This window comes from Gopherus flavomarginatus, chromosome 3, assembly GCF_025201925.1.
Source record: "Gopherus flavomarginatus isolate rGopFla2 chromosome 3, rGopFla2.mat.asm, whole genome shotgun sequence".
Lineage (NCBI taxonomy): Eukaryota > Metazoa > Chordata > Testudines > Testudinidae > Gopherus > Gopherus flavomarginatus.
In genome coordinates, this window is record NC_066619.1 from 140,550,286 (window position 1) to 140,572,588 (window position 22,303).

At 53.5% G+C, this 22,303-nt stretch overlaps 1 non-coding gene across 1 annotated transcript; it reads right to left on the bottom strand.

Moving 5' to 3' along the window:
- Positions 1-8,667: 8,667 nt before the first annotated feature.
- On the bottom strand, positions 8,668-8,741 carry TRNAK-CUU (transfer RNA lysine (anticodon CUU)). The gene has a single exon. It is a non-coding gene; the product is annotated as a tRNA-Lys (tRNA).
- Between the last annotated feature and the right edge of the window lie 13,562 nt (positions 8,742-22,303).

The window sequence follows — 22,303 nt, forward strand, 5'->3', positions numbered from 1 at the left end:
GTACAAGTATTTTTCATATGTTGTACCTGCTTTTAAAGTGTGTGTTAACGTTTCAATTTCCATTCAAATTTGCAACCAATGACAACATTGGCAGAGCTGCATGTAACTAGTTGACAACTGGGGGGCGGGGTGTTGGGGAAATTCAAGGGAGGGGGTGCACAGCTCCCTGGCTGTGGGGCGTATAGGGAATGCCCAGTTTCACTGAATTGAGTCTCCTACTGCAGCACCTCAGTAGGTTACATCAGAGAGGAGCTGCAGGGTCTAGGCAGTGGGATGCCTGTGCCTTTAAGAGCCCAGCCCTGGGAAGCCCATGCTGAGAGGTGCTGGCTGTGGGAGGGGAAATAAAAAAGTCCCTCTGCTCCCTGCCCCATGTTTGCAAACACTGGAGTCTCAGCCCCCCGGGGTAACTGTTACCTCTCTGCCCCTGCCTGTGCCGGGGTTTGACCCTCTGGCAGCATCTCTCCCTGGGCTTAACTCCGGCTCCTTCCCTCGTCCCTGATTTTGCCCTTCAGCCCCTCTCCTAACTCTGCCTCCAGCTGCTTAACCCCCCCCCGACCAACCCATTTCCACCCCCTCTCAGACCCTGGCCACCCTCTTCTCTGATTTGCTCCCCTTTGCCCCTTGTTAATCCCTGTAAAAAGTAGGGGGTGCTGGGTCCCATTCTTGGGGGGGAGGCGGGCTGGGCACCTGGCCCCTGCCTGCCCAATGCTCAAAGCACCCCCCACGATCTTGCGGATGTTTGCCAAGTGCTGCAGGGTCACCTGCAGTGGGGAGAGAGACACGGTTAGGGGGTGATGTAGCCAAGGATGCCTCACCCAACACTGAGATGCAGCCACCTCTGGGGTGGGTTGCACAAGTCAGCAAATGAATTTGCAACAGGAAATGCACTGAAAGGCCGAAGCAGCTGCAGGAAGTGGAGAAAAAGCAGGAGCCCTGGATCCCAGCCCTGCCCCTCTCCGACTCTACCCCCTAACCTCCACTTTCCTCCCAGAGTTGGGGGGAGAACCCAAGAGTCTTGATCCCCAGCCTTGCTCACCCCCATATTTCGATATGACTCCATCCAATAGCTGCCTCCCCAAATTGCAGGGCAGCACCACAGGGCAGACCAGGGACCTGCCTGTTTGCACAGGATGGGCGACGCCAGTGCCCCAGGGTGCGGAGAGATGATGCTAAGGGAGAAGCAGGCAGCAGACAGCCTCCATGACAGAGAAGGAAGTTCTAGGGGGTGCCATGCTGCAAGGAGTGAGGGAGGTTGGCAGGGAATGGAAGGATCTTCCCTCACAGCAGGTGCGTCTGTTTCCCCACCGCAATTCCTTCCCAGCCCAACCCCGGCCCAGGCTAATCCCGGCCCAGCTACCAGGGTTAAATTTGGCCTGGATTTCCCAGCTGTTGGTGGAGGGGAATGGGGCTGGGGAGCATGAGTATCTACTCCCCCTTCCCCAGACACAGTTGCATGGGAACTGACCAAAGGAGCCTGCAGCACTGCTGCCTAGAGGAAACTGAGGCATCAGCCAGTGACAGACACATCATGGCTGTCCTCATCCTTTTTCCATATACAACCTGGCGAGGGGAAGGGGGTAAGCTCAGGGCAGTTGCACAGTTAACCTGTGGAACTCCTTGCCAGAGGATGTTGTGAAGGCCAAGACTATAACAGCGTTCAAAAAAGAACTAGATAAGATTATGGTGGATAGGTCCATCAAGGGCTATTAGCCAGGGTGGGCAGGGATGGTGCCTGTAGCCTGTTTGCCAGAAGCTGGGAATGGGCGGCAGGGGATGGATCACTTGATGATTCCCTGCTCTGTTCATTCCCTCTGGGGCACCTGGCACTGGCCACTGTCAGAAGACAGGAGGATACTGGGCTAGGTGGACTTTGCGTCTGAACCAGTCTGGCCGCTCTTATGTCTCCCTTGGCGCAGCAGTGACACCCAGTGGGCAGTCAGAGTAATGCACAGAAGGTGTTTTCCTTGGCGCAGCAGTGACAGCCAGTGGCCAATCAGGGTAACACACAGAGCATGTTTCCCTTGGAGCAGCAGTGACACCTCGTGGTCATTCAGGGTAATGCACAGAAAGCGTTTCCATTGATAGAGCAATGACACCCAGCGGTCAGGTGGTGTAATGCACAGCGTGTGTCTGCCTTCTAGGAGCAGTGACACCCACGGACCAGTCACGGTAAGGCACAGAGTGTATTTCTCACCAAGCTGGGTAATGCACAGAGCATGTTTCCCATGGAGCAGCAGTGACACCCAGTGACCAGCAGGAGTGGCATCAGACTCTTCTCGTTTGGTGGGAGACTGAGGTGGGTAGACAAAAAAAATTGGGGGCTGTGCCCCCCATCACCTGGCCTCTCCCATGCCTCTGCTCCTTCTCAGTTAAAGGCCAGGCTCATCTCCTCTCCCACGGGCCAGGGTTTACAGCAATACAACCTTTATTAAAATAAAATAGTGAACAGTTTACTTTCAATAAGCTAAATCTGTCCAAATTTTAGTATTAAATCCAAAGTTCTTAAAGATCCCATCAACAACCAAAACCTAAATGAAAATTTGAAACCAAAAACAATGCTTAATTTAAAACCCAAACATTAAGAAAAACTTTGTTTTTAAAAATAAAAACTAACAAATGCCATAAATTAATAATTTCAAGGTTTTATCAAAAAGGTGTGCTACAGCAGGATGATAAAATAACATCAAATAAATAAGCCTGAACTCTAAAACCTCCTATAAAGGAATTGAATCCTTGAATACTGGCCAAATCTGTATAAAATATGCAGAAGTATGTCAAAACTGGTGTTGCAGGTCAGCCATTCGAATCCAGCAAATGTCAATTAAAATCTCCATTCCAACTTAAAAAACCAAAACAACCCAATAAACCAAAACAGTCACCGCCTGAAACAAACCTGCACAGAGCAAAATTAAACCTGTGCCAACATTGGAACAAATGATGTAAATGTCTAATTCTAACTTCTTGTTTCTTGCAGGAGGAAAGTGTTTTGCACCCCAGTAACCAGGCTATCACTGCAGCTTTCCTTTCACGAAATAAGATTTTTACCAAATATAAATTGCCCTCAAATTTCTCTAAGAGAAATTGAAATTGTATCTTTGCACTAATATCCCAAGTGTGCAAGTCCATCCCCTCAGAGCAGCCCCACACCCTGAGCCCAGGGGAGAATCCCAACTAGTTTGGGCATTTGTAACCCTGGGGCCTGAAGCTGATGAGAGAAAGGGAAGTGAGCCATCTTGGAGCTTTCCGATACCACCTGCTGGGAGCACAGGGAATTGACTGAGCGACGTCCTGGCTGATTTTGACCTTGTTCTCCACCAGCAGGCTCCACTGGAGAGCTCGGGAGTGACATGACCATGGGAGCACCCTATGTACATATTAAAATCTGGCATTTGGGGGCCATTGGGGTGAAATGTAGGTACTTTTGGGGTTGGGTCCCACATGCGAAGGGATGTGGACAATTTGGAGAGGGTCCAGCGGCGGGCAATAGAAATGATTAGGAGGCTGGGGCACATGACTTACGAGACCCTACAGGCCATATCCTGTATGTTAAGCTAAGGCAAGGTTAGCATATCTATATTGTGACCTTTTACTAAGAAAGCAAAGTTGACCTGTATCTTGTTACTTAAATAGATAAGTACTCACGCCTGTCTAAGACTTTTACTTAGACCAATCGACAATGGAGAATGGCATAGGGTTTTTTTTTTTCAGTATTCTACCCACAGACTTAACAGGTACAACACAAGGGAACTTATGTGCATATGTACATGTCATCAACATGCACAAACATACTAGCCTGTGAAGTAAGCGTACCCTAACGTTTTGTGGGTGAGGAATGAAATTTGGACATAGGAGGAAGGATTTCCGGTGCTTGTGCCCTATAAAAGAGGTAACCCACCTCACTAGAGCACTTCACTCTATCATTCTGACTTACTTCCTCCACTCTCTCTCTATGTACTAGCAGTAGGCTGTACTTGTTCTTAAACTTTAAGTTTCAAGGGAACTAGGCTAAGCTCCATTTCCGTAAGTTTTTATTCTTTGTTTATTAGGTTTTGATTTTAAGTTTAACTTAGTCAAGTAAACCCTAAGTAACAGTAGCTTTTTCTAAGCGCTGCATCTTTCACTCAAGAATTGAGAAACCTGAACTGCAAGGCTGGTTCTGTGTCTCTTACCACCAGGTTATCAAGGAAGTGTGGTAAGAGACATTAACCAAAACTTTGTTGCATATAATGCCCTATGTATCTATTGAATAGCAGTAAAGCAACTGTAACTTTGTAACTCAATTAAATTAAATAAAATGTAAGCTAATAAATTAAATTTTCATCATATTATCCAAATTAATATTATTAGTACACCCTAAATCAGGGTACATGGGACAGAGAGTTGGAGTGCAGGTGGATGAGGGCACTGGCCCTGGGAGTGCAGGCTCTAGGGTGGGGTTAGAATGAGAGGTTCAGGGTGCAGTAGAGGGGACGGGGTTAGGGCAGAGAATTGGGCTGTCAGGGCTCTGGAACAAGACCAGGAAAAAGAGAATTGAGGTGAAAGAGGGAGATCAGGCTAGAGCAGAAAGTGGTGGGGGAAAAAGAAGTTTGAGCTGTAGGTGGGAAGAAAAAACTCAACCCCCCTCTTATCAGGGCATCTAAGAACTAGATGAAAGACATCTCTCCCCCACTGCAATAGCAACTCCAGTGGGCCTGGGCTGAGGGGAGAACTCCTCTCCCCAGCAGCTCCAGCTGGTTGGGCTACAGACATCTTGCCTCCACAGATCTGGTGTTCTTGGGCTGGGACAGGGGAGGGGCTCCTCTCCTCTCCATTTGGGACATGGCGGGATGAGAGATGTGACAGAGCTTTACGGGAAATCATTATTTGCCTGATTCATGTGCCAGTCCTAGTCTCTGCTGACCCAAACAAGCCATTTATCCTGCATGCTGATGCCAGTTTGGAGGGTTTGGGAGCAGTCTCGTACCAGGAAGTGGAAGGCAAATGTAAATCTGTAGCCTTTGCCAGCTGAGGACTGTCTGATAGCGAAACTTGCTATCCCATCCACCAGCTGCAGTTCTTGGGCTTGAAATGGGCCATCACTGAGAACTTTGGAGACTACTTGTGTGGTGCTCAGTTTCAGGTATGGACAGAGAACAATCCACTGACTTATGTGTTAACAAGGGCTAAGCTGGATGCTGCAGGGCAGAGATGGGTGGCTACTTTTGCTAGCTGTGACTTCAGCATTCAATACCAATGATTTGGTATAATAGGGAGTGTGATTTACCAGGAGCACCAATTCTTGGTTGTGGGGAGGATGTAAGCAGGGTCAGAATGAACTCTACCCTGATATCTGTTGGTGATGTGTTGTAAAAGTCTTTTGTTGCTGATGTGCATGGTCACACCCACCCCGCATTGCATGATGGGGGTGCTTGTCCAAATGGTCATTTCGGCTGCTGTGAGATCCCCAATCTCTTTCTTATTAGGGCAGGAGTAATAAAGTGTAGTTATCCTGGTGATATGAATCAAGGACAGTAGAACGGTCCTTAGCAGTTCATGCTTTTGGGAGTCACCCGAACCTACATATATCTCATTAGGCAAGGGACATGGGTTCCAAAGCATAGTGAAATAAAAAAGGTTGAAAATGAATATTTAAATTTAGTACTATGGGTCTTTTTTGAAGTTTCTAACTGCAGATTTTATGGTTTTTTTTTCTTTTCTAGTTTAAAAATAAAGCTCTTTGTAATTGTATTACAAATTCAGTTCTATGCTACAGACCTAAGATCACTAATAGTTAAGTATAAATTTTAGATGTACTTAGAGTGGGGGGTTCTGATCTCACTTACACACTGAAAGTTGTAAGCAACTTCACAGTTAGGTAAAATGCTCTTTTCCACTCTGACTGCATGGAAATTTTGCAGGTTGGACTCAGGGAATGCAGCTGGGGGGCAGGACTGTTGTGGCACATACCCCATTTCTGCAACCAACATTTGCTACCTCACTCCATAATGCCACACACAGAGCGACCTTTTACCTTTCAGAACCAGAATATATCACAGAAGAGATCTAATAGCATAAGCTTAAGGTGAGGGACTGTAGCACTAACAGCAATTTTAAGAGATTCAAAAATGTCTCTGTCTTTACACACCAGGAACAGCAAAAAGGAAATCAACTAAAACAACCACAGACAGCTAAACACCCATTCTTACCTCCCACATGCTTTTGGCATTTGGAACACATACCCCTTAATGGTGAGTACTTTTCAGGTGAGGGTGAAGCTGAAGGCTTAACTGAAAACAGTTTAAGAAGTGCTCCCGTCTCTGGCACTCAGCTATCCAGCTCCCAATGGGGTCCAAACCCCAAATAGATCCCTTTTACCCTGTAGAAGCTGTAATATCCTGTGACCAGGACAGCTGCCTAGCAGACTGCGCATCTGCCTGCCAGCGTGAGAGCGCATAAGGTGCTAATCCAGATAGTGATGGCTGGGTGGCAGCGGTCATGAAAAACCAGCAGAATGGTGCAGCAAAAGTGTGCTGGGCCCATAACCCAGAGATTAATGGATCAAAGCCATCCTCTGCTACATGTGTGCTTGCTTCTTTTCCCTCAGGGCCTTCCAGCAAGGCAGTGACCAGCAGAGCACCAAGAGCCTAGGCCATGAGGCTACCTGGACTGAAGGCAAGAGGCAGGCCTGGGTATGGCGAGGGCCTCCTGTCCTGGAATGAGGCTGCAGTACTTCCTGGTCCCCTTTTCCCACCCACACTGGCAGGCAGCGTGTGCTGCGGGAGAACAGGAAGGAGGCTCTCGGGACACCAGGCAGTGCTGTGTGTGTGGCTGTCAGGGGAAAGAGCCTAGGCTCCTGACTCAAACTGCCATTGACTGGCGTGGCTCTGCACACCGTCAGCCAGGGCAGGCCAGGCTGCGGACGTGACTCAGGCGTGAGCAGCATGGCCGCGCTTTCCTGACAAGGCGTGAGGCAGGCCAAGAGCTTTGCACAGCTTACAGGGAAGTGGGAGGGAGGCGTCTTTGAGCCGGCGTGTCTCGTCTGCTTCTCCTTTGCCACTTGGGCGGAGGCGGGGAGAGAGCGAAATGTTCCTGGCTGAAAGTTTTTGTGCTCGGCCTTGAGGATTAAACCTGAGCCTCTGGAACAGCTGCTGGGAGATGGGTTTCTGAATGACATCCAGCCCGGTCTTCGGGCCACTAGCTGAACGCACTGAGGCCAAGAGGCAGCAAAATGGGACCTTTGAGGCTCTCCGCAGGCAGGGCCAGCTTTAGGAAGTGCGGGGCCCAATTCGAACATATTCGGCGGGGCCCCGGCAGGGATGACTAAAAAAAAAACCATGTAAATAAAAGCCTTTCATTTCTTAGCAGCCGGCTCCCTGTAAAAAGTTCTGATTTAAGGGATGTGCCACAGTATGTATTTTTTGTACCAATAGGGTTACCATACATCCATATTTTTAAAAATTTCTCCCAAATGGTCTATTTAAGAACCAAAAAGCTGGACATGTCCAGGAAAATACGGATGTATGTTAACCCTACCTAAAATTCTTTTTTAAAAAGATGGGCCTGAACTAGAAATGAGCTCCGTTTCACATGTGTGGGTCCCCGCCACTCCCTGGGGGTGTGCTAGGGTGACCAGATGTCCCGATTTTATAGGGACAGTCCCGATTTGGGGGGTCTTTTGCTTATATAGGATCCTATTACCCCCCACCCTGTTCCAATTTTTCACACTTGCTGTCTGGTCACCCTAAGGTGTGCACATGTGTGGGTCACAGCTGTTCACTGCCCCTCTCATTGCAGCGTGTGTGCAGGGTTACTGCCCTGGGAACTGCAGGGCACCAGTGGACATGGGGCTGGCTGGAGGCAGGGCAGGGGCTGACTGGAGGTCGGGTCTGGCTGCAAGCAGGGCAAGGCGTGCGGGGCTGGCTGCAGACAGGACAGGGGGTGCAGGACTGGCTGCAAATGTGCTGGCTGCAGGCAGGGCAGGGTGTGTGGGACTGGCTGCTGACAGGGGCTGGCAGCAGGCAGGGGGATGTGGGGTGGAGTGGGCTGGTTGGCTTCAGGCAGGGCCTCAGGGGAGTGCGCAGGGGTTGGCAGGCCTGGAGACAGAGGAGTGTGGGACTGGCTGGCTTAAGGCAGGGGAGTGCGGCAAGGGTTGACTGGAGACAGGGCACGGGGTGCGGGGCTGGTGCAGGCAGGGCAGGGGGTGCAGCAGGGGCTGGCTGTGGGCAGGGGTGCGGGTACAGGGGGTACAGCCTACCCTGTACGGTAAGTGCCCCCTCCTCCACCAAGGTAGCAGCAGCAGCCCAGGGCTCGGGGGCTATTTAAAGGGCCTGGGGCTCCCCTGCTTCCACCGCCCCAGCCCTTTGAATAGCCGCGGGAGCCCTGGGGAAGTGGCGGGGCTCCGGGGGCTGTTTAAAGGGCCGGGGCGGTAGAAGCAAGGGGAGCCCCAGACTTTTTAAATAGCCCCCAAGTCTCCAGCAGTGGGGCTCTGGTGGCAATTTAAACAGCCTGAGGCTCCAGTCCCTGCTGGGAGCCCCAGGCCCTTTAAATTGCCCCCTGGGGAAGCTGGGCCACCCTAGTACAGTGCACCAGCAGGGCTTGGGTGCGGGGCCCGATTCAGGGGAATTGGTTGAATTGGCCTAAAGCCGGCCCTGCCCGCAGGAAAGCAAGGAAGTAGCACAGGCTTATCACTGTCCCTGGGTGGGCTTGAACCACCATCCTTTCAGTTAAGAGCCAAACGTGCTGACCCATTGCACCACAGAGACACAGACAGGCCAGGCTGTATGGAGCACAACAGTCAGGAATCAGCTCAGGGTCCGGTCTAGCACATGCATGCAGTGGTTAGACAAGCAACAGCAAGGAACTGGACTGGTGCGGAGTGAAAGATCTGTGGGAAGGAACCGAAAATAGTACTGGGGCTGCAGTACAGGGCTTGCATACACTTTCTTTGGCCTGTTTTGCTGGAAGAGTTAGCAGGGCAAGCTTGTTAGTCACAGGTAAGGGGGTGAGTTTATGCAAATTCTGGACTCTGGGACCACAGCTGGGGTGGCACATGCACCCTCTCTGCAACCAACCTTTGTTATTTCACTCCATAACAGCACACACAAAGCAACCTTTTACCTTTCAGCACCAAAATATACTGTAGAAGAAATCTAATAGCATAACTTTAAGATGAGAAACTTCAGTACTAACAACAATTCTAAAGATATTCAAAAATACCTCTGTCTTTAGACACCAGACACAAAATCAATCAGACCAAGAACAAACATCTATTCCTATTTCCCACACACTTGGGTAGGGGGTGGGGTTTGGAACCCATACCCCTTAATGATGAGTCCTTTCCAGGCGAGGGGCAAGCTCTCAGGCCTCAAATGCCAGGTACAGTTACTCTCTCCTTGATCCAAACTAAACAGGAAAATACACTTGATTACTCCTGCCCCAATAACAAAGAGATGGGGGATCCCACAGCAGCTGAAATGACCATTTGGACAAGCACTCCCCTCATGCAATCTGGGGTGGGTGTAACCATGCAAATGACATCAGCCCCAAAAGGCCTTTACAACAGATCACCAACAGATGGCAGGGTAGAGTTCATACCGACCCTGCTTAAACTAGATTGTGGCAAAGATTAAAAAACACTGAATGTTAAAACTCACCAAACGCGGGTGAATCCATTCTCATTGTCGTACCCGCTTCTTAAACTCCACACCTGAACGTAGCCCTCACATGGACAACATACCCTCCTAACTCAGTGTCTGTACGTTAACCTTTTACCCCCAGTCAGGGCTATGGCAGATTCTGTATTCCTTACGCCACCCGATCTTAAACCGAACTTCGCACCCCTTGGGTAATCTGTACATTGTTCCCTGATCACCAGAAACTTCTACACCTAAATGCTGTACCGTACACCTTTTTCTTCTTTGAACGTCATCTTACTAAAATGTTGACATTTGTTCGAGATCCCGGCTCCTGTTCCCTTGCAAGGCGTGTGCCTTTGCTCCAGGTTTTAGTCTGCTAATACAGCGGGGGCAGGGTGGGGGCCGATTGAGCCAGAGGCGCTTGCCTGCTGCAGACACGGATCAAAGGCTGAACCTCATCCCCCACGAGCTGAAGGCTTAATTGAAAACAGTTTAAGCAGTACTCCCGTCTCCGGCACTCAGCTACCCAGCTCCCAATGGGGTCCAAACCCCAAATAGATCCTTTTTACCCTGTAGAAGCTGTAAAAGCCTGTGACCAGGGCAGCTGCCTAGCAGCCGGCGCATATGCCTGCCAGCGTGAGAGCTCGTAAGGCACTAATCCAGATAGAGGTGGCTGGGTGGCAGAGGGAGTAAAGAGCCAGCAGAGTGGTGCAGCGGACGCGTGCTGGGCCCATAACCCAGAGGTCAATGGATCAAAGCCATTCTCTGATACACGAGCACTTGTCTCTTTTCCCTCTGGGCCTTCAAGCGATCAAAACCCTCGGCTTGCGGGCCCAGCTCTGTCTGCCATGTGCCTGGGCAGCAGCAGGACAGTCTCAAGAGAGCAGCTCCCACCCATTATCTCTTGTAGTGGAAAGGAAGTAGAATTGTGGTTGGACTTTTGCTATTTCTGTTCAGGGAGTCAGTGGCTGTGAGGCAACCCTTACTGATAATGGCAGGGGAAGAGTTCTCTCTTCTGCATTGATGCTGCAATTTTTTGTTGTGTCCTTTCTCTCCCCCTTCAATGCAGGCAGGTAGGCTTGGTGGCTTGGGGATGTGGGTCAAGCCTGGTTTCTTTTGGCAGACACCTGGTTGAGAACTGGTGCTCTACGGTCTTGTCTAAACTGACCAGCCCTAATGTCTGTAGCCTCGTCTCATACTTTGGAAGCCTTTTATTTACCCCTTTCCACTGCAAAAACGACTATTTAGTCCTACTCTTTCTTTCCAAGCTGCTAACCAGTTACTGATCCATGAGAGGGCCCCAGCCATCTGGAGTAGCTTGTGACTGTGAGTGGCAACCTCAGGGCAGATTGTTAAGAAGCAGAGCACAATCCCCAAACTGGTTGTGTGTTCTAGACTTACGTTTCACCAAGTGTCAGATTCTGGATGACACCCCTTTTATGACTTTTTAAAGCAAACTTGCTATTTTTGCATCATTTGAGCGTTCTATGCAGAGGACTAGAAATGTTTCTATTAACCTGAATGTTAGATCATTTTAACATTGGCTGGAATCACAATGTTAAATTAGTTCTTATGACTTTAATAACTGATACTTCCTCTATCTCAGGACTAGCTATTAAACTGATTTTTGGACTAGGGAGATGGAATAGCAGCTTCCTCCATCCCTTGCACACATCACCCTGTTACTGTGGCACTGAACCCCCAGGAGCGGTGGACCTCCCTATGGGGAGAATATCGTGGTTGAAGAGCAGCGAAGAAAAATGGTGTTGTCTGTGTTCCCATTTGGTTTGTTCTGAGTATGGTTTTGAGTCGTTTGTAACTCTTTCATCAGTTATTAGTAACATCTTATTATCAGGCCTCTGAACTGAAAGGCTGCTCTTGCAGGTTTTACTTTGTCGTTGTTTGTAGGTCAAACAGCCGCTTTCTTAGGCCTCGTCCACACTACGCATTTAAACCGAATTTAGCAGCATTAAAACGAATTAACCCTGCACCCGTCCACACAATGAAGCCCTTTATATCGATATAAAGGGTTCTTAATACCGATATCTGTACTCCTCCCCGACGAGGGGAGTAGCGCGGAAATCGGTATTGCCATGTTGGATTAGGGTTAGTGTGGCCGCAATTCAATAGTATTGGCCTCCGGGCGGTATCCCACAGTGCACCCTTGTGACCGCTCTGGAAAGCAATCTGAACTCGGATGCACTGGCCAGGTAAACAGGAAAAGCCCCGCGAATTTTGAATTTCATTTCCTGTTTGCCCAGCATGGAGCTCTGATCAGCACAGGTGGCGATGCAGTCCCAAACCCAAAACGAGCTCCAGCGTGGACCGTCTGGGAGGTACTGGATCTGATCGCTGTATGGAGAGACAAATCTGTTCTATCAGAGCTCCGTTACAGAAGACGAAATGACAAAGCATTTGAAAAAATCTCCAGGCTATGATAGACAGAGTCCACAGCCGGGACTCAGCACAGTGCTGCGTGACAAGCGTAACGGAAAGCCAAAGAATCAAATGGACGTTCATGGAGGGAGGGAGGGGAGACTGAGGACTCCAGCGATCCCACAGTCCCCGCAGTCTTTGAAAAGCATTTGCATTCTTAGCTGAGCTCCCAATGCCTGAACAGTCAAACACATTTTGCCAAGTGTTTCAAGGGACCCTGGAGCTAGGCAAAGGGGTCCAACGGGCAGGGCCCCTGGAGCTAGGTTTAGGGGCCCCAGAGATAGAGCCCCTTGAGCTAGGGTTGGGGGACCCATGCATAGGGCCCCTTGACCTAGGGTAAAGGGCCCCATGGGTAGGGCCTCTGAAGCTAGGGTTAGGGGACCCAGGGGTACAGGGCCTGCAGATAGGGTTAAGGGTCCCACGAGAAGGGACCTTGGAGCTAGGGTTAGGGGCCCCACGGGAAGGGCCGTTGGAGCTAGGGTTAGGGTTCTCACATGTAGGGACCCTGGAGCTAGGGCTAGGAGCCCCAGGGACGGGGCCACAGGAGCAAGGGTTGGGGGTCCCAGGGGTGGGGTGCCTGGAGCTAGTGTTCGGGTGTCTAGGGGTGGGGCCCCTGGAGCTAGGGTTAGCGACCCCATGGGCAGGGCACCTTGAGCAGGGGTTTGGATCCCCAGCAATGGGGCCTCTGGAGCAAGGGTTAGGGGTCCAAGGGGTGGGACCCATGGAACTAGGGTTAGGGGTCCCACTGGTAGGGCCCCTGAAGCTAGAGTTAGGGGACCCAGGGGTAGGGCCCATGCAGCTAGGGTTTGGAGCCCCAGAGATGGGGCCCATGGAGCTAGGGATAGGGGTTCCAGGAGTGGGGCCCCTGGAACTAGGGTTAGAGGCCCCACGGGTAGGGCCCCTGAAGGTAGGGTTAGGCACCCCAGGGGTAAGGCCCCTGGAGCTAAGATTAGGGGTCCCACGGGTAGGTCCCCTGGAGCTAGGATTATGGGTCAAATGGGCACGAAGCCAGGAGCTAAGGTTAGAGCTCCCACAGGTAGGACCTCAGGAGCTAGGGTTAGGGGCCCCACGGATAGGGCCCCTGGAGCTTGGGTTAGGGATCCTAAGGGAAGGGCCTCTGGAGCTAGGGTTAGGTGCCCCACGGGCAGGAGCCCAGGAGCTAGATTTAGGGGCCCCAAGGATGGGGCTCCTGGAGCTAGGGTTAAGGTCCCCACGGGTAGGGCCCATGGAGCTAAGGCTAGGGGCCCCATGGGGAGGTCCCATAGAGCTAGGGTTAGGGTCCCCACGGGTAGGGCCCCTGGAGATAGGGTCAGGGGCCCCAGGGATAGAGCCCCTGGAGCTAGTGTCAGGGACTCTAACCCCCAGATGGCAAAGTTAGTTGTCTGACCGCGAGAGAGACAGGCAACACCAGCAAGGTCCGATCAAAAGCTCTTTATTGACAAGTGCACGCATCAACATAGAGCAGCTTGTCTCCCGAGAGAACCAGCCCGCTCTTTAAATCTTAGTATAAGCCTATATAGACAGTTCTGTCGCGTCATAAATTATTCACTGGAGCAACCCACTCCCTTCTTTTAACAACTAGAAACTAGACACCTTTAGTATACATACATACCTAAAGTTAGAAATGTAGGGGAGTTAAAAACAAACAACGAACAAAACCAGGGAGTGAAAACAAGGAGGCTGGGAAACTAGGGCTCTTATCAGTTCTTCGAAGGAGCTGCCCTAACACAGCACATCTGGTACTATGCCAGGAATGCAGCTTCTCGCTTATCTCACTTTTTTCCAGCGCTTGTGAGACATGCTGCTGCTTCTCAGTGTTTTCCACTCAGGAATTACCCAAAAACCTCGGTTAGCCTGACTTTGGTCAGGTTGGCATACCTGGTTTTGTCTGCAATATCTTTATTCAGGCCTAACACTAGGGATAGGGGCCCCACGAGTACGGTTCCTGGAGCTAGGACTGGGGGCCCAAGGGGTATGCCCCCTGGAGCTAGGGATAGGGGTCACAAAAGTAGGGCCTTTGGAGCTAGGGTTAGGGGCCCAACGGGTGGGGTCCCTGAAGCTAGGTTTAGGAGCCCCATGGGTAGGGCCCCTGGAACTAGGGTTAAGGGCCCCAGGGATGCGCCCCTGAAGCTAGGGTAAAGGGTCCCAGGGGTGGGGCGCCTGGAGATAGGTTTAGTGGCCCGACGGGTATGGCCCCTGCAGCTAGGATTAGGGGCCCCAATGGTAGGGCCCCTGGAGCTAGGTTTGGGGGTCCCACGGGTAAGTACTCTGTAGCTAGGGTTAGATCCCCATGGGTTGGGCCCCTGGAGCTAGGGTTAGAAGCCATAGGGATAGGGCCCTTGGAGCTAGGGTTAGGAGCACTGGGGGTCAGGCCCCTGGAGCTAGGGTTAGGGGCCCACGCATATGGCATCTGGAGCTAGGGTTAGGGGACACAGGGGTAAGGCCCCTATAGCTAGGGTTAGTGGTCGCATGGGTAGGGCCTCTGGAGCTAGGGTTAGGGGCCCCACAGGAAGGGACCCTAGAGTTTGGGTTAGGGGCCCCAGGGCTGGGGCTCATGGTGCTAGGGTTAGGGGTCCTAGGGGTGGGCCCTGGACCTAGGGATAGAGGTCCTAGTGGTGGGGTGCCTGGAGCTACAGTTAGGGGCCCCAGGGGTAGAGCCCATGGACCTAGGGTTAGGGGTCCCACGGGTTGGGACACTGGAGCTAGGGACAGGGGCCCCATGGGTAGGGCCCCTGGAAATTGGGTTAGTGGTTCCATGCATAGAGCCCCTGTAGCTAGCGTTAGCGGGCGCATGGCTAAGGCCCTTGGAGATAGGATTTGGGGCCCCAGGGACTTGGCCCTTGAGCTAGGGTTAGTGTTCGCGTGGGTGGGGCCCCTGGAGCTAGTGTTTGGGTTTCCAGGGGGTGGGGTCTATGGAGCTAGGTCTAAGGACCCCATGGGTAGGGCCTCTTTAGCTAAGGTAAGGGCCCTACGGGCAGGGTGCCTGGAGCAAGTGTTAGGGACCCCACGGGTAGGGCCCTTGGAACTAGGGTTAGGAGCCCCAGGTATGGGGCCCCTGGAGCTAGGGTTAGGGGATGCAGGGGTGGGGTCCCTGGAGCTTGGGTTAGAGGCCCCACGGAGAGGGCCCCTGTAGATAGGGTTAGTGGCGCAAGGGGTAGGGCCCCTGGATCTTTGGTAACGGACCCAAGGGGTAGGGCCCCGGAAGCTAAGGTTAGGGGTCCCATAGGTAGGGCCATTGGAACTAGGATTATGATTCCCACATGTAGGGCCCCTGGAGCTAGGGTTAGGGTTCCCAGGGGTGGGGCCTCTGGACCTAGTGTTAGGGGCACCACGAGGACGGCCCCTGGAGCTAGGGTAAGGTCCCACGGGTAGAGCCCTTGGAGCTAGGGTTAGGGGAACCACGGGTAGGGCCCCTGGAGCTAGGGGAAGAAGCCCGATGAGTAGGGCCCCTAGAGCTGGGTTAGGGAAACCAGGGATGGGGCCCCTGGAGGTAGGGTTAGGGCCCCAAGGGTTAGAGCCCCTGGAGTTTCCATTAGGGGTCCCATGGGTAGGATCCTTGGAGCTAGGGTTAGGAGCCCTAGGAGTAGATCCTCTGGAGCTGGGGATATGAGCCTCAGTGTTGGGGCCCCTGGAGCTAGGGTTAGGGGTCTCACAGGTAAGGCCTCTGGAACTAGGGTTAGGGGCCCACAGGTAGGAGCCCTGCAGTTAGGGTTAGGGGTCCCACTGGTAGGGCCCCTGGAGTGAGGGTTAGGGGCCCCACGGGTTGGACCCCTGGAGCTAGAGTTAGGGGCCCCAGTGGTAGGGCCCCCAGAGCAAGTGTTAGAGACCTTACGGTTAGGGCCCCTGGAGCTAGGGTTAGGGGCCTCATGGGTTGGGTCTAAGGATTTAGGGTTAGCGGCCCAATGGGTAGGGCCCCGGGAGCTAGGGTTAGGATTCCAATGGGTAGGGCCCCTGGAGCTATAGTTTGGGGCCCTACGAGCAGGGTCCCTAAAGCTAGGGTTAGGGGCCCCAGGGATGGGGCACCTGGAGCTAGGTTTAGGGGCCCCACGGGTATGGCCCCTGAAGCTAGGGTTATGGGCTCCAGGAGTAGGGCCCCTGGAGCTAGGGTGAGGTTTCCCAAGGGTAAGGCCCCTGGAGCTAGAGATAGGGGCCCCATGGGTAGAGTCCCTGGAGCTAGGGTTAGGGACCCAATGGTAGGGCCCATGGAACTAGGTTTCGGGGTCCCACGGGTAAGGACTCTGTAGCTAGGGTTAGGGGTCCCATGGCCTGGGCCCATGAAGCTATGGTTAGAGGCTGCAGGGATGGGGCCCGTGGAGTTAGGGTTAGGGGTACCAGGGGTCGGGTCCCTGGAGCTGGGGTTAGGGGCCCACGCGTATGGCATCTGGAGCTAGGGTTAGGGGCCCCACAGGTAGGGACCCTGGACTCTGGGTGAGGGGCCCCAGGGGTGGGGCTCATGGTGCTAGGGTTAGGGGTCCTAGGGTTGGGCCCCTGGAGCTAAGGTTAACGATCTTATTGGTGGGGAGCCTGGAGCTAGGGTGAGGCGCCCTACGGTTAGGTCACCTGGATCTAAGTTTAGGGGTCCCATGGGTAGTGCCTCTGGATCTAGGGTTAGGGGCCCCATGGGTAGCGCACCTGCAGCTAGGGTTATGGGCCCCATGGGTAGGGCCCCTGGAGCTAGGTTTGGGGGTCCCACGGGTAAGGACTCTGTAGCTAGGGTTAGATCCCCATGGGTTGGGCCCCTGGAGCTAGGGTTAGAAGCCATAGGGATGGGGCCCTTGGAGCTAGGGTTAGGGGTACTGGGGGTCAGGCCCCTGGAGCTAGGGTTAGGGGCCCACGCATATGGCATCTGGAGCTAGGGTTAGGGGACACAGGGGTAAGGCCCCTATAGCTAGGGTTAGTGGTCGCATGGGTAGGGCCTCTGGAGCTAGGGTTAGGGGCCCCACAAGAAGGGACCCTAGAGTTTGGGTTAGGGGCCCCAGGGCTGGGGCTCATGGTGCTAGGGTTAGGGGTCCTAGGGGTGGGCCCTGGACCTAGGGATAGGGGTCCTAGTGGTGGGGTGCCTGGAACTACGGTTAGGGGCCCCAGGGGTAGAGCCCATGGACCTAGGGTTAGGGGTCCCATGGGTTGGGACACTGGAGCTAGGGACAGGGGCCCCATGGGTAGGGCCCCTGGAAATTGGGTTAGTGGTTCCACGCGTAGAGCCCCTGTAGCTAGCATTAGCGGGCGCATGGCTAAGGCCCTTGGGGATTGGATTTGGGGCCCCAGGGACTTGGCTCTTGAGCTAGGGTTAGTGTTCGCGTGGGTGGGGCCCCTGGAGCTAGTGTTTGGGTTTCCAGGGGGTGGGGTCTCTGGAGCTAGGGCTAAGGACCCCACGGGTAGGGCCTCTTTAGCTAAGGTAAGGGCCCTACGGGCAGGGTGCCTGGAGCAAGTGTTAGGGACCCCACGGGTAGGGCCCTTGGAACTAGGGTTAGGAGCCCCAGGTATGGGGCCCCTGGAGCTAGGGTTAGGGGATGCAGGGGTCGGGTCCCTGGAGCTTGGGTTAGGGGCCCCACGGAGAGGGCCCCTGAAGATAGGGTTAGTGGCGCAAGGGGTAGGGCCCCTGGATCTTTGGTAACGGACCCAAGGGGTAGGGCCCCGGAAGCTAAGGTTAGGGTCCCATAGGTAGGGCCATTGGAACTAGGATTATGATTCCCACATGTAGGGCCCCTGGAGCTAGGGTTAGGTTTCCCAGGGGTGGGGCCTCTGGACCTAGTGTTAGGGGCACCACGAGGACGGCCCCTGGAGCTAGGGTAAGGTCCCACGGGTAGAGCCCTTGGAGCTAGGGTTAGGGGAACCACGGGTAGGGCCCCTGGAGCTAGGGGAAGAAGCCCCACGAGTAGGGACCCTAGAGCTGGGTTAGGGAAACCAGGGATGGGGCCCCTGGAGGTAGGGTTAGGGCCTCAAGGGTTAGAGCCCCTGGAGTTTCCATTAGGGGTCCCATGGGTAGGATCCTTGGAGCTAGGGTTAGGAGCCCTAGCAGTAGATCCTCTGGAGCTGGGGATATGAGCCTCAGTGGTAGGGCCCCTGGAGCTAGGGTTAGGGGTCTCACAGGTAAGGCCTCTGGAACTAGGGTTAGGGGCCCACAGGTAGGGGCCCTGCAGTTAGGGTTAGGGGCCCCACGGGTTGGGCCCCTGGAGCTAGAGTTAGGGGCCCCAGAGAAGGAGTCCCTGGAGCTAGGGTTAGGGGCCCCAGTGGTAGGGCCCCGGAGCAAGTGTTAGAGACCTTACGGTTAGGGCCCCTGGAGCTAGGGTTAGGGGCCTCACAGGTAGGGTCTAAGGAGTTAGGGTTAGCAGCCCAATGGGTAGGGCCCCGGTAGCTAGGGTTAGGGGCCCCAGGGGTAGAGCCCTGTAGCTGGGTTGAGAGGTTTATTTAAAATAGACATACATCTTTTAAGATCTGCTTCAGAAATGCTAATGTTGATATAAGCAAAAGTCTTCATAGTGTTCCCCTGGTCATCTTTCCTGATAACAATTTCCGCATCTGTAACATTTCCAAACTTGCTGAATCTTTCCTGCAGTTCAGCCTCAGATACTGTATGGCCAAGTCCTCCAACATATAAACGTTTTAAAACTTGTTTTTTCTCCATAATAAAAAGTCAGACTGTTTCATTTAGGATGTATGTTTTATCCTTCGCACATGTCCAGCCAGGAAAGGGTAGGGCCTCTGGAACTAGGGTTAGGATCCCAATGGGTAGGGCCCCTGGAGCTATAGTTTGGGGCCCTACGAGCAGGGTCCCTAAAGCTAGGGTTAGGGGCCCCAGGGATGGGGCACCTGGAGCTAAGTTTAGGGGCACCATGGGTATGACCCCTGCAGCTAGGGTTAGGGCCTTAAGCGGTAGGACCCCTGGAGTTTGGGTTAGGGGTCCCACGTGAAGGGCCTCTGGAGATAGCGTTAGTGGCCTGACTGGTAGGGCCCCTGCAGCTAAGGATAGGGGCCCCAGGTTGAAGGGCCCCTGCACCTAGGGATAGGGGCCCTACGGGTAAGGCCCCTGGAGTTAGGGTTAGGGGCCGCACAGTTAGGGCCTCTGGAGCTATGGTTAGGGGCTTCACGTGTAAGGCCCCTGGAGCTAGGTTTACGGGCCCCATGGGTAGGGCCCCTGAAGCTAGGGTTAGTGGCCCCAGGTATGGGGCACTTGGAGTTACTGTTAGGGGCTCCACGGATGGGACCCCTGGATTTAGGATTAGGGACCCCATGGGTATGGCCCCTGGAGCTAGCGTTAGGGGCCCCAGGGGTAGTGCACCTGGAGCTAGGGTTAGGGGTCCCACAGGTAGGGACTCTGGAGCTAGTGTTAGGGGCCCCACGTGTAGGGCCTCTGGAGCTATGGTTTGGGACCCCTTGGGCAGTGTCCCTATAGCTAGGGTTAGGTGCCCCAGGGATGTGGCCCATGGAGCAAAGGTTAGGGGTCCCAGGGGTGGGGCCCCTGGAGCTAGGGTTAGAGATCTCACGCTTAAGGCCTCTGGAGCTAGGATTAGGGGCCCACTCGTAGGGCCCCTGAAACAAGGGCTATGGGCCCCACGGGTTGGGCACCTGGAGCTATTGTTCGGGGCCCCAGGGATGGAGCCTCTGGAGCTAGGGTTAGGGGCCCATGGGTATGGCAACTGGAGCTAGAGTAAGGGGCACAGGGGTAGGGCCCCAGGAGCCAGGGTTAGGGGCCCCACGGGTAGGGACCCTGGTGGAGTAGGGACTATCTGTGTGGGAGATGGGAGAGCAGGGGGTGACGTAAGGTGAGGGACAGGACCTAAGCCTGTAACTCCAGCTAGGCAGCGGGGAGGGGTCAGCACCTTTGCCTGGGAAGCTGGACACAGGAAGGGGCCGGCTGGAGGGAGTTAGTTCAGTTTTGGTTTGGAGCTGGGTTATTGGAATTCAGGGATTCCCAAACTGGGAACTAAGCTTTCTGAACCCCCAGAAGGACTCGATCGAGAGGTCCTGGTTGTGCCCAAAAGCTCTGCTGTATCCTTCGTTCCTGTTGGCCAAAAAAACCTTTTGTTTTACTGGCTGGCTGAGTCACTGTGTGTCCCAGGAAGAGGGGTGCAGGACCGGATTCCCCCACACTCCGTGACATAAATATCTGTGCCCCCCACTAACCCCCTAAGCCCCTCTGGGACCCCTGCAGCCTGGACGTAGGTATCTGTGCCCCCCACGAACCCCCTAAGCCTCCCAGGGACCCCTTCAGCCTGCATGTAGGTGGAACCCTTCTGCCAGGCTGAATTGATAGCAGCAAGGACTGGGTTCAATACATAGGGGTCCCTTCCCTACTACGTAATGCAAACCAGCTCGAGCCCCCACCCAGTGACATGGGAAAATTTTACATACGCACCCCTAGGTGCCTCAAAGAGGCGATACTTCCCCTCTCGCAAGCACAGAGTCTGGGTGTAGCAGAAAATGTTTAATAACGTGAGATAAACAACATAGCATTAAATTGGGAAAACACCTCAATTAGGCCGTGTCCTTTTCCCTGGGCTCTTGAGTCTAGCAATCCCCAAATCACTCCAAGACTCCAAAGTCCAATACCTCAAATGTTTCAAGAGTCCAGCAACCCCAAAATCACCCACAGTTGCGCAACCCCAGAGTTCAAGAGTCTATCTGCAGGGTTTTTCCCCCCTGCCAGCCTGGGTAGAAAGGAGCACTTTACGTGGTCCACTGCTGACTGCCCTGCCTCTCTGTGGGATTCTGCTTCCGCCTTCCCCATGAACTGCTCAGCTCAGTCCACCAGCTACTCTGTGCTGCCAGCCGACCGGTGATCTGCTCCAGCTGTCCTAAAAAACTACTCAGCTCACCTCACTCCATGGGCTATTCCAACCATCCCACAAACTGCTTCTCTCTGTCAGCTGCTCTGCTCCACAATATAACTTCAGACTCCCTTACTGGCTAACAAAGCTCTTTAGTGATTTCAGCTCAGGAACCTAGAACTTCAATTGTTAAAAGAATCAAATTTCAGCTTTACTCTTCAACTGCTAAAAGAGAAAAAAGTGCAATTCATGTTTTTGGTTCACCCAAGGAGCTCACTCCCTTGTCTAGCGAGTGCCACTCAATCGATGGTGAGAATCCCTGTCTCAAAGCAGTTTCACAGTTCCTCATCCACACAATCAGGGTGACAACACTCCACATCTCATGCCCCAACAACAAATAAACCGGGGATACCACAGCTGCCAAAGCAGCCATCCCAGGCTGTCGTTGCCGTGTCAGGAGGGTTGGGTGTGCCTATGCAAACACGATCAGCCCCTGAAATTCTTTTCTACACTCTCCATAATTCACCACCAGATGTCAAGGTAGAGTTCATCCTGCTTCTGCTTACATAGGTATCTGTGCTCCCCACAACCCCCTAATCCCACCGGGACCCATCTAGCCTGGATAAAGGTATCTGTGCTCCCCACAAACCTCTAAGCCCCCCAGGGAACCCGCAAGCCCAGATGTAGGCATCTGTATGCCCCACAAACCCCCTAATACCCACAGGACCCCTCCAGCCTGTAGGTAGGTATCTGTGACCCCCAGAGCCACACAAAGACCCTCAGGACCCCTACAGCATGGATGTTTGTATCTGTGACCCCCACAAAGCGCCTAAGCTACCCAGGGACCCCTACAATCGGGATGTAGGTATCTGTTCCCCCCAAAACACCTAATCCCCCCCGAGACCCCTCCAGCCTAGACATAGGTATCTCAGACCCCACAACCCTCCTAAGACCCCTGAAACCCCTCCAGCCTAGACGCAGGTATCTGTGCCCCTCACAAACCCCCTAGGCCACGATGGGACCCCTCCAGCCTCGACATAGTTATCTGAGCTCCCCCCACCCCCCCTAAGGCCCCCAGGACCCCTCTTGCCTGGATGAAGGTATCTGTGCCCCCCACAAACCCCTAAGCCACACCAACATCCCTATAGCCTGGAAGTAGGTATCTGTGCACCCTCACAAACCCACTGATCCTCCCAGCGACCCTACAGCATGGACATAGGTATCTGTACCCCAAAATGCCCCAAAGCAACCCTGGAACCCCTACAGCCTCGAAATAGGTATCTGTGCCCCCCCACAACTCTCAAATACCCCCACAACCCCTCCAGCCTGGAAGTAGATATTTGTGACCTCCAGGAACCCCCTAAGCCCTCACCAGTGCTTCTCCAGCCTGGACATAGGTATCTCTGCCTCCCACAAGCCCCCTAAGACCCACAGGTCCCCCATCAGCCTGGTTGTAGCTATGTGTATGCCACACAAACCCCCTAA